This window comes from Setaria viridis, chromosome 8 (genome assembly GCF_005286985.2).
Source record: "Setaria viridis chromosome 8, Setaria_viridis_v4.0, whole genome shotgun sequence".
NCBI lineage: Eukaryota > Viridiplantae > Streptophyta > Magnoliopsida > Poales > Poaceae > Setaria > Setaria viridis.
The window spans coordinates 14753491-14768616 of record NC_048270.2 but is presented as its reverse complement, the minus strand read 5'-3'; positions in this window follow the sequence as shown (position 1 = coordinate 14768616).

The window sequence follows — 15126 nt, the reverse complement described above, 5'->3', positions numbered from 1 at the left end:
AGGATAAAGATAAGCTAAGATACATCCACCACATCTCCATTTCATCCATGGTGAGCGTCACTCCCCCTTTGGCATCAAGCGCCAAAAAGGGGAGGCCCTTCCATGGGCCTTCACTCGTCGGCGTCGCCCTCATCATCACAAGTGTCACCTTCATGTTCGGGAGTGTTGGCTTCGGGAATGTCTTCCTCTTCCTCCTCACTAGACTCCTCCCGTCCACCAAAATTTTCTTCCTCCATACCACCTTGGGAGGCCCCAAAGAAGACCGAGGGCTGCCCAAACTCCTCCCAAGGATTATAGAACACCGGTGGTGGAGGGAAGTCAAGAGGAGCACGAACCAGAGAATGTAGAAGTTCACCTTTAGCCATAAGCTCCTTTTGCCTCTTCTCTATCTTCAAGAGTTCTTCATCCATGTGTCTCTTATGGGCATATATTTCATCCGCATTGTGCTTTGCCACATTAAAGCATGCAAATAAGCCTTGTGAGATGAAGCTTAGAATACCTTTCTTCTTAGGGGCACGAGAAGGACCCCTAGAAGTGGATGGCCTAGACGATGAGGGCTCCAAGGAAGGACCTTGAGAAGAGGAAGGTCCTTGAGCTTGAGTAGGTTCCAATGCCGGAGGACCTTGTGAAGAGCTTGGCAAAGGATGAATTGCATGAGAACCAATATGGAGAAGTCTCACAAGTTGACCCTTCTTTGGCCGATAGATTGGATGAGCCTTGTCAGTCAATATTTCCAAATGTGTCACCTCTTTAATCATAGCAAATATGTAAGGGGCATAGTGACAACTCTTCCTCGGTGAGTAGGAGCAAATAATAATCTCTTCCCAAATAAAATCAAACACATTGAATTCCCCTTTACTCGGATGCATCCATGCAAGTATGTTCTTCGGTATGTTAGAGATGTTGTCCAAGTCTCCAATTTTGGGGGTAATATTGTACCGGAACAGCTGATTTAGCAAGCGATAATACGGTATCATCCCCTTTGTAGTGCCATGCTCAATGGGGCCAAAAACAGCATCATACATAAACGCCATCTCTCCATCCTCTAAGATATTTTCATCATGAATCTTAGGACCATTGAGATAAGGTCCTCCATAGCCTAGAATTTGAGCAAATCGCTCATATGAGATAGACAAAGGCTTCCCTTGGAGAGTCCAATGCATCACCTTGTTTGCCCTGTCAATATAGAGAGTGACATAGAACTGAGCCACAACTTCTTCATTCCAATCTTGATTGAATTCCATGATCCTCCGAAGAAATTTATTGTTGCAAGCATCACTCACTTGACCAACCACTTCCAAATCCACATCAAAGAGGTAATCCCAATCCATTGACTTCATTTCCATTGTAGGATGTCTCTTAGTAAAGATCACAGTCTCATACCAATCCGCATGGAAATCAAGCCAAAAGCGCACATCCCCATAGAATTCCTTTTGGTACTTGGAGGGGTCATCATACCTTAACTTTAGCACATTATGCCTCCCTTTAAGATAATCTACGGGATGAAGGGGTGTGTAACCGGGTGCCTCTTGATGGATGGGCTTCTTAATCCTAAGGATCACAGACTGAAGGGCATCCAAATTGATATCTTCATTGTCATCCAGGTGAGTGCCCGGAGCCAATGCTTGCTTCATGTGAGGGCGAGCGGTTTGGCTAGCTCCTGCAATGGCACTAGGTCTCCCTCTTCCTCTAGCACAAGCGGGCATTTTAGGGACTGCCTTGCGCTTGCTAGTCCTTTGTGCAATAGACATGTCATCCGAATCGGTTTTGGAGTCGGACTCAATCTCAGGATTGTCCTCCTGCCTCTTGCTCCTCCTTTCATGAACCATCTGATAAGATATAACAAGAAAGGGCTGATGGATTAGATAGAGTGGATAAGGTTTTAAGGCTTGACAAACTTTTGTCGGAACATCCGAGATAGTGTCGGAAGTTCCAACAGAGCCCGAACACACCCTAAATCCATGGAAATTGAGATTTATCCATGCAAACTTTGAGATATCTCGGGAAAAGGACCTAAGATCAACCTAGAGATGATTCCTAAGATATGAGACTCTAATTCCTATGACATTGAGAGATCAGCCAATGGGATTTTTAAAAGAGATACCTTAGAGAATTCCCGCGCGGATCAGGAGATTGAAACGGTGGATCGGAAATTCCGAGACTGAAGGAATCCAATGTAGCTGATTCCTTGAGCTTTTGCTGGTCCAAAATCGAGATCTCTCGATGAGTGGTGAGTTTGGAGAGGAGGAGGTGCAAGTTTGGAAAGGGAGGGAGCCGTTGGAGATAGGGCCGGCACAAGGGTATTTATACACCCACAACTCCTGTCGAAAGTTCTGACACAGGGTCAGAAGTTCTGACAGGGGATGAAGAGTTCTATAGAGACACCCCATCGGGACTTCCTGGAAACTTCCGACATCTGTCAGAAGTTCCGAAATAGTATCGGAAGTTCCGACAGGAGCAAGAAAGTTCCAAAAATGTAGATTTTGAGATGGATTTTGATTGAGTTTTCTAGATGAATGGCTTATGGACAAATAAGACGACTTGACCCTAAAATGATCAGCTAAGAATCATCAATACATAACAATGATCACTTGAGTCAAGTTTTGATCCGAGGATCAAAAATCCAAGTTTTGGAAAATATACTCAACACAAGGAAATTTTTTTTCTTATCTAGGCAACAATCAAGAGTATGTGCAACAGGTCAAGCCAAGTTATGAGAATCCAAGATGGTTAGCTCACTGCTAAAATCATAAAACCTTTGCTCATCCAGAGGCTTAGTGAAGATATCAGCAAGTTGCCTCTCGGTGCTTACATGACGTAAAGCAATATCTCCCTTAGCCTCATGATCCCTCAAGAAGTGATGTCTAATATCTATGTCCTTTGTTCGTGAGTATTGCACCGGATTGTTAGCTAGCTTGATGGCACTCTCGTTATCACACAAGAGTGGAATCTTACTAAACTCACACCCGAAGTCACTCAATGTTTGCTTCATCCACAAGAGTTGGGCACAACACGCACCCACGGCCACATATTTGGCCTCGGCGGTGGATAAAGCAACCGAATTATGTTTCTTGGAGCTCCAAGACACCAAAGACCGACCAAGAAATTGGCAAGTCCCGATAGAACTCTTTCGATCTACCTTGCAATTGCATAATCTGAATCGGAGTAGCCAAGCAAATCGAAAGAGGAGCCCTTGGGATACCACAAGCCAAGGTTAAGAGTATACACTAAATATCTAAAGATTCTCTTAACAACCATTAGATAGCATTCCTTAGGATTGGCTTGAAATCTTGCACACATGCACACACTAAGCATAATATCAGGCCTAGATGCACAAAGATAAAGAAGGGAGCCAATCATGGAGTGATATACCCTTTGATCGACCGGCTTTCCATCTTCATTAAGATCAAGATGTCCATTAATCGCCATGGGTGTCTTGATGGGCTTGGCGTCGACCATGTCAAACTTCTTTAGCATATCTCCTGTATACTTTGTTTGACATATGAAAGTTCTTTCCTTCATTTGCTTGATTTGAAATCCGAGGAAGAACTTCAACTCGCCCATCATAGACATCTCGAACCTCTTGGTCATCATCCTACTAAACGCTTCACAAAACTTTTCAGTAGTGGAACCAAATATAATATCATCGACATATATTTGGCAAACAAATATATCTTTACCAACTTTATGAATAAATAGAGTAGAATCGGCTTTGCCCATCACAAAGTCGTTGTTGAGAAGAAAATCCTCAAGACATTCATACCATGCTCTAGGTGCTTGCTTAAGCCGCACCTTATGGAGCTTGTACACATGGTTTGGAAACTTTGGATCTTCAAAGCCCGGCGGTTGTTCAACATACACCAACTCGGATAGGGGGCCATTCAAAAATGCACTCTTCACATCCATTTGATATAGCTTGAAATCATAGTGAGTAGCATAGGCAAGTAATATACGAATTGACTCAAGCCTAGCTACGGGTGCATAGGTTTCATTGAAATCCAAACCTTCAATTTGGGTGAAACCTTTTGCAACTAACCTGCCTTGTTCCTTGTGACCACACCATGTTCATCTTGTTTGCTGTGGAAAACTCACTTGGTGCCAATCACATTTTGTTTTGGTCTCTCCACTAACTCCCATACTTCATTCCTTGTGAAGTTGTCCAACTCTTCTTGCATAGCCATCACCCAATCTAGATCCTCAAGTGCTTCTTCCACCTTGAAAGGTTCCATAGGGGAAACAAATGAGTAACATTCACAAAAGGTTGCTAAACGGGGACAAGTAGTTACCCCTCTTTGGATACTCCCAATGATGTTGTCAATAGGGTGATCCCGTTGGGGAGGAGCACTTGGGATTGTTATTGAATAGGTCCATGATCATCATCTTCAACTTGTGGCTCATCACCTTGATGTTGATAACCTTGATCTCCCCCTTGAATAGAGGAATCATCCCTTCTAAAGGCGGTCACACTCTTATTAGTAAAGAGACAATTGTAGCCCTTCTCACAAAGTTGTGAGACCGACAACAAATTGTATCCTAGAGATTCAACTAAATAAACATTAGAGAGAGAGTTGTCATTTGAGATAGCAATGTTACCCATTCCAATCACATCTCCTTTGCTATTGTCTCCATAGACAATGCTTTCTTTGGGTATGTCATGAAGCTCTAGAGATGCAAACATTTCCTTCTCCCCGGTCATATGGTTTGAGCAACCGCTATCAAGCAACCATGAAGTACCACTAGAGGACTAGGCCTACAAGACAAATTAAGCTTGGAATTTAGGTACCCAAAAAGATTTCGGTCCTTGTTGGTTAGATGCGTAAAATTTTGGAACCCACACACTCCTAAGGATAGCTTTCTTAGTGTGGGCACTGACATACTTAGACTACTATTTTACCATTGTAGTCTACTGTTACCATGTAGTCGGTGGTGTAGTTGGATGATGGCTCATGTGAAACCACCTTGTTCTTTGACCAAGTTATGGATTTCTCCATAACACTTACCTTAGTGGTTACATTGGCCATTGGCTTGTCTTGAGATGAACTTGTCTTGACTTTGCCATGAGCCATGTCCATCAAGTCACTAAGGTTTGCACCCTTGCTAAACTTGATGACTTCCTTACCATTCACCACCTTGCAGTCACTTACCTTGCTTCCCTTGTGATAGCCAAGCCCGTCCAAATGCTTAGGATGCTTTCCATCCTTGTACTTAATCTTAGGCTCGGGCTTGGTATTACCTTCATACCCTTGAGCTACCAACATATTCAACCTCTTGATTTGAGCATCTTTGGCCTTGATTGATGCCTCTAGCTTAGCAAGGTTAGTAACACAAAGCATTCACATTAACTTTATACCATTTTGAGCATCCTTCACTATTGGAGGCCTTGGAGTCAAGACTTGCCTTGATAATGGCCTTGGAGCTTTCCCAAAGAGCACTATAGTTAACTTCAAGGTCTTTGAATTTGACCGTCAAGCATGAGAGGCTTTCTTGAAGTTCACTATGAGAGGCCTTTAGAAGAGCTAGAGATTCATTTGTCAAAGTAAGTTCCTTTGACATCCTCTCACGTGAATCATTAGCTAGAGAGAGGTCAATAGCTAATTTTTCACCCTTAAACTTTTCCTTGGCTAGAGACTTCTCTAAGATAAGGTTTCTCTCCTTTTCAAGGATGAGCAAGTCTTCTTGCCTATTGAGAGACTCTTTCTTTTTCTCCAACTTCTCTAATATTTTTTTAATTTCTTTATAGCCTTTCTTACCAAATTCTTTCATCATGTTGGCCTTAAGATTTTCTTCCTCATCATCTAGTTCATTTTGAGCATTACTTAAGATAGACGATGAGATTGATGAAGATGAGGAGGATGTGATGTTTGGTACCTTAGCACCCTTTGCCATGAGGCAAAAAGGAGTATCATCTTCGTTGTCGAAGAAGTTGTTGAAGAGCTTTGTTGGTGTAGTGGGGTTGAGTATGGCAAGTGTTGCCATACCTTCTTTGTTATCCTCATCATCGCTTGAGTCCCACTCTTGGCCGACATGAGCTTGACCTTGATACTTCTTCTTGTAGTCTTTGCTCTTGTCCTTGAACCTCTTCTCTTCAAATTCCTTCTTTTTCTTGTGCGGGCAATCGGCGATGAAGTGACCAACTTCCTTGCACTCATAGCATCTTCTTTTGGAGGTCTTCTTCCTATCCTCACCAAACTTCTTGAATGCATTCTTTTTCAAGAATTTCTTGTAGTTTCTTATAGCGAAGGTGATTTCTTCATCGGTGCTTCCTTCACTTGATTCTTCATTCTTAGCTTTGAGAGCCTTGGGCTTGGCTCGATCATTTGACTAGAGCTAGCATTGAGGGCTAAGCTGTTGTTCATCCTCATGCTAAGTGACTTGGCCACATATCTCTCAACCAACTCTTGATGCAAGATTTCACCAAGGAGTTGATTAGGAGTCTTTGTCTTGAAGCTTGGATCTCTTCTAATCATTGTGTCAAGTGTTGGATTCCTTGGGGTCAATGCTCTGAGCATTTTTTCTTTGTGACCTTGTGATCATCCCAATCTGTACTTCCAAGTGTTCTAATGTCCAAGACGAGGAGCATTAGCCTACGAAACATTTGGGTGACTGTTTCTTCCTCTAGCATTATGAAGTGCTCTAGCTCTCCATGAATCAAATCCATCTTTCCTTCTCTCACTTGATCGGTTCCCTCATGAGCTTCCTTGAGTGTGTCCCAAATGACCTTGGCAATTTCAACAGACCAAACTTTGTTGAATTCTTGCCACACAATGAGCCAGTAATGACTCGTACGGCTTGAGCATTGCGGAAGTAGTCTTGAGCTTGTTCGGCTGTTGGTATGCCATTCTTTGGCGGCGTCACACCTATAACCACAACTTCCCAAATAGAAGGGTGAAGCCCGTAGAGGTGCATTTTCATATCATAATCCCACTTGGGATAATCCGTCCCATCAAAGTATGGCGGTTTCCCAAAGTGAATGGATTGAAATTGAGAGGAGGGATATTGAGAAGAAGGAGGAGGGTAGTTAGGAGGAACTTGGTTATATCCGAAGAAGGGGTGCTTTTTGCTTTCTTCCTTAATCTTCTTCTTCATCAACTTATTGGCTTTCATCTCAATCTTGGCCTTTATCCTTTCTTTTCTCTTCTTCTTGGCCTCCAAGTCCCCCTCAAGCTCATCGCTCGAGCTTGAGTCATCGCTTGAGCTAGCAATGTGAACGGATGGCGGTCGACTCCTTTGGAATTGGCTAAAAGGGTCAAGGTTGCTGCCTCCATGACTTGTCGTTGCTCCAACGACGGCCGCGGTGGCCACGGCTCGAGCGGCAGCTTCTTCGGCAGCTCCGACACCATCCTACTATGCGACATCTTGATCCCTTAGCGGTTAAGCCTTAATCAAGGGATTAGGCTTTAATACCAATTGAAAGGGTCTTGTGATGCCTAGAGGGGGGGGGGGGGGTGAATCGGCACACTTCAAATTTTTCCTGAAAAACTCACAGTGGTATTATAACTGTTAGAACTTCCAACGTAGTGCTGGAACTTTCGACGCGTCGGAAATTCCGGTACCGTGCCGGAACTTCCGACAGGATAGAAGGGGCAGAGCGAAATTCAAAATTAAAGCTGATTCTGCCAATTCTATTTGAATCAAAGTATTGTAAATAACGTGTAGAGGCTACTCCAGGTGATGAGCAAGCTAGGAACTACACAAATAAGGAGATTGGATACAAACAAGCTCTAGGGCATAAGATAGTAAAGAATTGAACAACAAGTGAGACAAAGATTTGTTACCGGAGTTCACTCTCACTAAGAGAGCTACGTCTCTGTTGAGGAGCTCACAAAGAGCTGGGTCCTCACTAACCCTTTACCTCTCTCAATCAACCATAAAGGAAGATTGAGTCACTTACTATTGAATCCACAAAGGATTGGGTAATACAAACGCTCCTGGGCGCAGCACACAAAGAGGACACTCAACGGGCGACGCTTACCCATCTAGAAACAAGCTTCAAGAGTAAAGAAGACGAATCAGAGCTGGAGATGCTTGAGATGCATCTTGAGATGAACTTCTCAGACTTCAACTCAACCCGCAAGTCACACACCTTCTCAATCTCACTCTCACTCAAACCCTAGCTCAAGGACTCAAGGATTTGGCTCAAAGGGGAGTGAGGAAAGTGAGAAATGAATGCTTGGGGGTCTTTGTCTCGAGTTAGGTCAGCAGCAAATGAAGGAGGGGGTAGATGGGTATTTATACCCAGCCCCCCAAAACTATCCGTTACTGTGCTGGTAATGTACCTATTGGAACTTACGACACAGTGTCGAAACTTCCAACAGGGACACCCCAGCTGGACCGAGAACTCCCGTCGGGAGTTTCCAGAAACTCCTGACCCCTATCGGAACTTCCAACACATTGTCAAAACTTCCGGCAGGGATCAACTAGGCAGACAGAGAGTCCCTGTCGAGACTTTCTGAAAACTTCCGATGACTGTCGAAACTTCCGACACACCGTCGGAACTTCCGACATACATAAAGAAAACTGAGGTAAAGGTTGTGTTCGTGGATGTTTTGTGTCTCTCAAGTTTTGGTTAGCATCTTAATAAAGCACCTTTGCACCTTCAAGCAATCCATCCGCACCGCATCCCTCTTTATAGTACGGGGTTCCTAAACTCAATTTCAAAATTAGAAATAATATGCTAGACTTCTTTTGAGTTCATCGCCGTCTTAGCTTTGCACATGGGGCTCTTTGAGAGTCTTTTCATATACTTTTGCCTTTTGTTTAAATTAGAACCTATTAAACACTTAACAAAAGTATTAGTCCCCTAACTATGCATGTCATCAACAGCAAAACCCACATAGGGGCCAAATGCACTTTCAACCCCATGTCCGCATAGTGCTACATGAATACATAGTAAGGAACGATATGGTGTTCAACAATAAAATTGCCTCATCGCCAATGTTGGTAACACACAAGATGATGGCGTTCCTGAGTCCATGGAAAATCCTCATCAAGGCCAAGGATCTAGCACCCGATGGAGATGGCATGTATCCACTACCGGAAACTGTGGCTTTGCCATGTGCTACCTTCTTTGCCGGGTGCATTCCACAAAAACACTTGGCAAAAATATGACACATGGTAAATAGATTAAAAAACACTCGGCAAAAACACGCATAAACACTCAGCAACTTTTTGCACTCAGCAAAAGAGAAAAAAAACACTCTGCAATGGGAGGCACTCGGCAAAGAATATGCCACGTGTACATCCGTTAATATGTTTGACGAGTGTCCATTAGTAGAAACACTCGGAAAAAATGTGCATAAACACTCAGCAAATTTTGGCACTCAGCAAAAGAGAATAAAAACACTCGGCAAAGGGAGGCACTCGGCAAAGACGTGTCACGTATCCGTCCGTTAATATGTTTGCCGAGTGTAAATCTGTGGCACTCAACAAATAATTTTATTTTTGTCTCTTTTGACCTTGAAACTTTTTCTAGTCTCAACATACAACATGTGGTATTCCATGTTAAAATTTGGTATATTTCTTGATCTGTTTGCTATATTTAATTAATTTACTGCATTTCTAGGAATTTTTTGGTATAAGTCAAATTTGATCTGTAAGTGATTGAAATAATAGAATAAAATGAGTAGAAAAATGATATTCATGTTATTGAGTTCAGTGTTAGGCCTTACTCGGGAAATTAATAGAAATTTTGGACATCTTGTTTAGAAAACACGACCACAAACGTGTGGCTGGTTGGTTTTTAAACTCTAAACAAAAGCAAACGAAGTCTGTAAATCATGAGATTTGTCATGATGTGATGATATCGTACATGGAGGCTGTGGTAAAAAATTGAGAAGGTTTCGCACAATTTGTCATGTACAATGTTTACAAACCGAAGCTTTCAGAAGAAGAATTGTAGCGCTAAGAAGGAATCGATAATATTTGGATTCAAAGTGATAGCCGAACTTGGGTTTGACTTCAAAACTTTTTTACAGGCAATAGGGAACATAGATTGTTTCATATGAAATTTTGGTAATGTTTTGGATCCGTTTGATTATTTTAATTTATTAAGTGCAATTTTAGAATTTTAGTTAATATATATTAAATTTGAGCTGTAACTGCATAAATCATATTTGTAGAAAAATTAGATATATTGTTGAGTCAATTTGACAAGGTATTTTCAAAGTACATCGAAAAAAAGAAAAACATGTTATGGAAAACAAGGAAATGGAAAAATAATTAATATATTTGCTGAGTGTCTGGGTTTGGGGCACTCGGCAACGATGGGTTTGCCGAGTGCCGTGATTTGACACTTGGCAAACCGTGTTTTTAGGGCGCGTATGAGCGCGAGTCCTTCGCATTTTCTTCAACCACCGCCACCTAGCCGCCACCCAGCCTTACCTGACGCCGCCGTTGCTAGCTGCGCCGCCACTCCTCTCCCCGCCGCGCCCTACCCCGCCATGCCTCTCTCCGACCCTCCCCGCCTCTCCCCGGCGCCGGGCCACACCGCCACACCCCGCCGCACCTCTCCCCGCTCTCCTCGGGTCTTCCCGCCGCCGAGCCGTGCCGCCACCCCTTGCCACTGTTGGGATACGAGGTAGGCTACACTAGCGCAAATCAAAATTTCTACCGCGTATAACCAGGAAGAACTGCCGTATAAGGATCACGGGATTACCACTCGACGCACTACTGGTGCGGAAGATGTAGATATGCGTCGATGCTGTGAAGACGATCACGTAGTCGTACGTAGTCGATCAACGTAGTCGTACGTAGTCGATCACGTAGCATGGCCATGCATTTTTGGATCCGATCACTCGAGGGGCCCAGAGATATCACTCTCAATCAGAGAGGGGCAAATCCCATCTTGATTGACCATGTCTCATAGCATGCTTCTTGACAAACCCGAAAGCTACCTTTATAACTACCCTGTTACGGCGTAGCGTTTGATAGCCCCTAAGTAGGTCGATCCACATCTAGAATACATGCGACAATCTCAGGTCTAAGGACAAAGCGTATATGTTGTTTAAAGAGAGAACTACTTCTCGTGTTGGGTCAGTCCTAGCACATGTCTCCACATGTGTCCACATTATTAGTTCAACATCTCCATATCCATGACTTGTGAAACATAGTCATCAACTAATACATGTGCTAGTCTAATATTCATGTGTGTCCTCACATGAACTCCGACTAGGGACAACTTTAGAATAACCATACAAGTAAAGAGTTTCACATACAATTCACATAATTGCAAATCAATTCAAGTAGCCTTCAATGGATATTCAATGAACACAACATACAAATCATGGATACAAATCGAATATCATCATCTCTATGATTGCCTCTAGGGCATACCTCCAACAGTCTCCCACTTGCACTAGAGTCAATCTAGAAGGTACCTAATACCCATAGCTCTTACATGCGCATCATGCTTAGCCTGCGGGAGTGGTTTTGTCAACGGATCTGAAATGTTCAGATCCGTGTGTATTTTGCATATCTTGATCCCACCCCGGTTAACGAAGTCTCGAATGAGATGAAATCGCCGCATTACGTGTTTGTTCTTCTGGTGGTTCCTTGGCTCCTTTGCTTGCGCAATTGCCCCATTGTTATCACAGTAGAGATTCAATGGGCTGGACGCATTCAGGAACACACCAAGCTCAATGAGGAAATTCCTTATCCAAACACCTTCCTTCGCGGCTTCCGAAGCCGCGATGTACTCGGCTTCTGTCGTAGAATCGGCCACCGTCTCCTGCTTGGAACTCTTCCAACTAACAGCACCACCATTCAGCGTGAACACAAATCCTGATTGTGACTTTGAATCATCTCTGTCGGTTTGGAAACTAGCATCGGTGTAACCTGTTACAACGAGCTCCTCCTCACCTCCATAGACGAGGAACATATCTTTAGTCCTTCTCAAGTACTTAAGAATGTTTTTCACCGCTGTCCAGTGACTCTCACCTAGATCAAATTGGTGTCTGCTTGTCATACTTAGCGCATATGAAACATCTGGGCGAGTACTTAGCATTGCATACATGATAGATCCAATAGCCGAGGCATATGGCACTCTACTCATGCGATCCCGCTCATCAGCAGTCGAAGGACACTAAGTCTTGCTGAGATGTATGCCATGTGACATAGGTAAGAACCCTTTCTTTGCCTCTTCCATGCTGAACCGCTTCAACACTTTGTCAATGTAAGTATCTTGGCTTAAACCTATAAGCCTTCTTGATCTATCTCTATAGATCTTAATGCCCAGAATATATGCCGCTTCCCCTAAGTCCTTCATCGAAAAACTATTTTTCAGTGAAGTCTTTACGGACTCAAGTATAGGAATGTTATTTCCAATCAGTAATATGTCATCCACATATAAGATTAGAAATACTACAGAGCTCCCACTAACCTTCTTGTAAACACAAGACTCTTCTTCGTTCTTGGTGAAGTCAAACCCTTTGACCACTTCATCAAAACGAATGTTCCAACTCCTAGATGCTTGCTTCAATCCATAAATGGATCTCTGAAGCTTGCATACCTTTCCAGCATTTTTCGGATCGACAAAACCTTCGGGCTGTATCATATACACGTCCTCAGTTAGGTTTCCATTCAGGAAAGCTGTCTTGACATCCATCTGCCATATCTCATAATCGAAATATGCAGCTATAGCTAGAATAATCCGAATGGACTTAAGCATCACTACGGGCGAGAAGGTCTCGTCGTAGTCAACTCCTTGAACTTGTCGAAAACCTTTTGCGACAAGTCGTGCTTTATAGATGTGAACATTTCCATCCATGTCCTTTTTCTTCTTATAGATCCACTTGCACTCTATGGCTTTAACACCATCAGGCGGGTCAACCAAGTTCTAAACTTGATTGTCTCCCATGGACTCTATTTCGGATTGCATGGCATTCTGCCATTTTTCGGAGTCTGGGTCCATCATTGCTTCTGCATATGTCGCAGGCTCATCATTGTCCAACAATAATATTTCCCGCATTTCGCGGAGCCTTGCCGACCTTCGTGGTTGTGGCGGTGCTTCTCTTGCCATGTGTATCTCAACTTGTTCTGCTACGTTAGCATCACTCATTGATTCTTGCCTGATCGGCTCATCTTGAACTTCTTCAAGATGCACTGTCTTTCCACTCTTTTCTCCTTTGAGAAACTCTTTCTCTAGGAAAACCCCATTCCGAGCGACAAACACTTTGCCTTCTGATCGGTTGTAGAAATAATATCCCAAAGTTTCCTTTGGATATCCCATGAAAATGCACTTATCCGACTTGGGTGTGATCTTGTCCGACTGAAGTCGCTTGACAAACACTTCACATCCCCAAATCTTTAGAAAAGACAAACTAGGAACCTTTCCAGTCCATATCTCATATGGTGTCTTAACTACGGATTTAGATGGTACCCTATTAAGTGTGAAAGCTGCTGTTTCTAGAGCGTATCCCCAAAATGACAACGGTAGGTCCGACTGGCTCATCATTGATCGAACCATGTCTAACAAAGTTCGATTACGTCGCTCGGACACACCGTTTCTCTGAGGTGTTCCAGGCGGCGTAAGTTGTGGAACAATTCCGCAACTCTTTAGATGATTGCTAAACTCGTGGCTCAAATACTCGCCTCCACGATCAGATCGTAAGGCCTTAATTTTCTTGCCACGCTGATTTTCAACTTCATTCTGAAATTCCTTGAACTTTTCAAAGGTTTCAGACTTGTGCCTCATCAAGTAGACATAGCCATATCTACTAAAATCATCAGTGAAAGTTATGAAGTATTGGAATCCTCCTCTAGCCGTCGTGCTCATTGGTCCGCATACATCACTATGTACGAGTTCCAACAAGTCTACTGTTCTCTCAGGAAATCCTGTGAAAGGCGTCTTGGTCATCTTGCCTAGCAAGCAAGCCTCACATGTCTCGTATGATTCAAAATCAAACGAAGTTAGAAGTCCATCAGAATGGAGCTTCTTCATGCGCTTTTCACTTATATGACCCAAACGACAATGCCACAAGTAGGTAGGACTCAAATCATTAGGCCGAGGCCTTTTAGCACTTACATTACAGACAGGTGAACCATCAAGATTTAAAACAAATAATCCATTCACAATGGGTGCAAAAGCCATAAACATATTATTCTTAGAGATCACACAACCATTGTTTTCACTCGCAAATGAATAACCATCCTTCATCAAGCATGAAGGAGATAAAATGTTTCGACTTAAACTAGGAACAAAATAACAATTATTTAACTCCATAATAAATCCTGACGGGAGGTGGAGTTGCATCGTCCCGACGGTCAAAGCAGCAACTCTTGCATTATTGCCCACGCAGAAATCAACTTCTCCTCTTTCCACGCTTCTACTTCTTATCATTCCCTGCATCGAATTGCAAATATGAGCAACCGATCCGGTATCAAATACCCAAGAATTAATAATTGTATCAGCGAGAAATATGTTGTCTATAACATTAACAATAAGCGTACCTGAGGTAGAAGTACTCTTACTTCCGCCATTCTTCAAGGAAGCTAGGTACTGCTTGCAGTTTTTCTTCCAGTGACCAAGTTCATGACAGTAAAAGCACTCTTTGTCTCGAGCAAGTCCAGGTCCAGCTTTAACCTTGGGCGGTGGGTTTGGCTTGGATGTTCCAGCCTTGCCCTTCTTCTTCCAAGAATTGCCCTTCTTCTTAAAGCTGGGCTTGTTCTGTATCGCCATCACATGGCTGGTACTAGCGCTTTTCTTGATGTCAGCCTCTGCTGTCTTGAGCATACCACACAGTTCATTCAAACCCTTCTCCGTCCCATCCATATGGTAGTTCGAGATGAAGTTCCCATAGCTAGGCGGAAGAGATGAAAGAATGAAATCAGTGGCCAACTCTTGGCCCAGTGGGAAGCCTAGCTTCTCCAACCGTTGAGTGTAACCAACCATCTTGATTACGTGTGGTCCTACTGCTGCGCCTTCTGCTAGCTTGCTCTCAACAAAGGCCTTAGACACATTGAACCTTTCAGTCCTGGCCTGTGTTTGGAACATGTCTCTAAGCGCCACGATCATATCGTGCGCCTCATGGTTTGTTTCAAACTGCATCTGCAACTCGGATTCCATGCAAGCAAGCATAAGGCAGCTTACTTCGAGGTTAGCATCACATGCTTTCTTGTAAGCATTCTTAG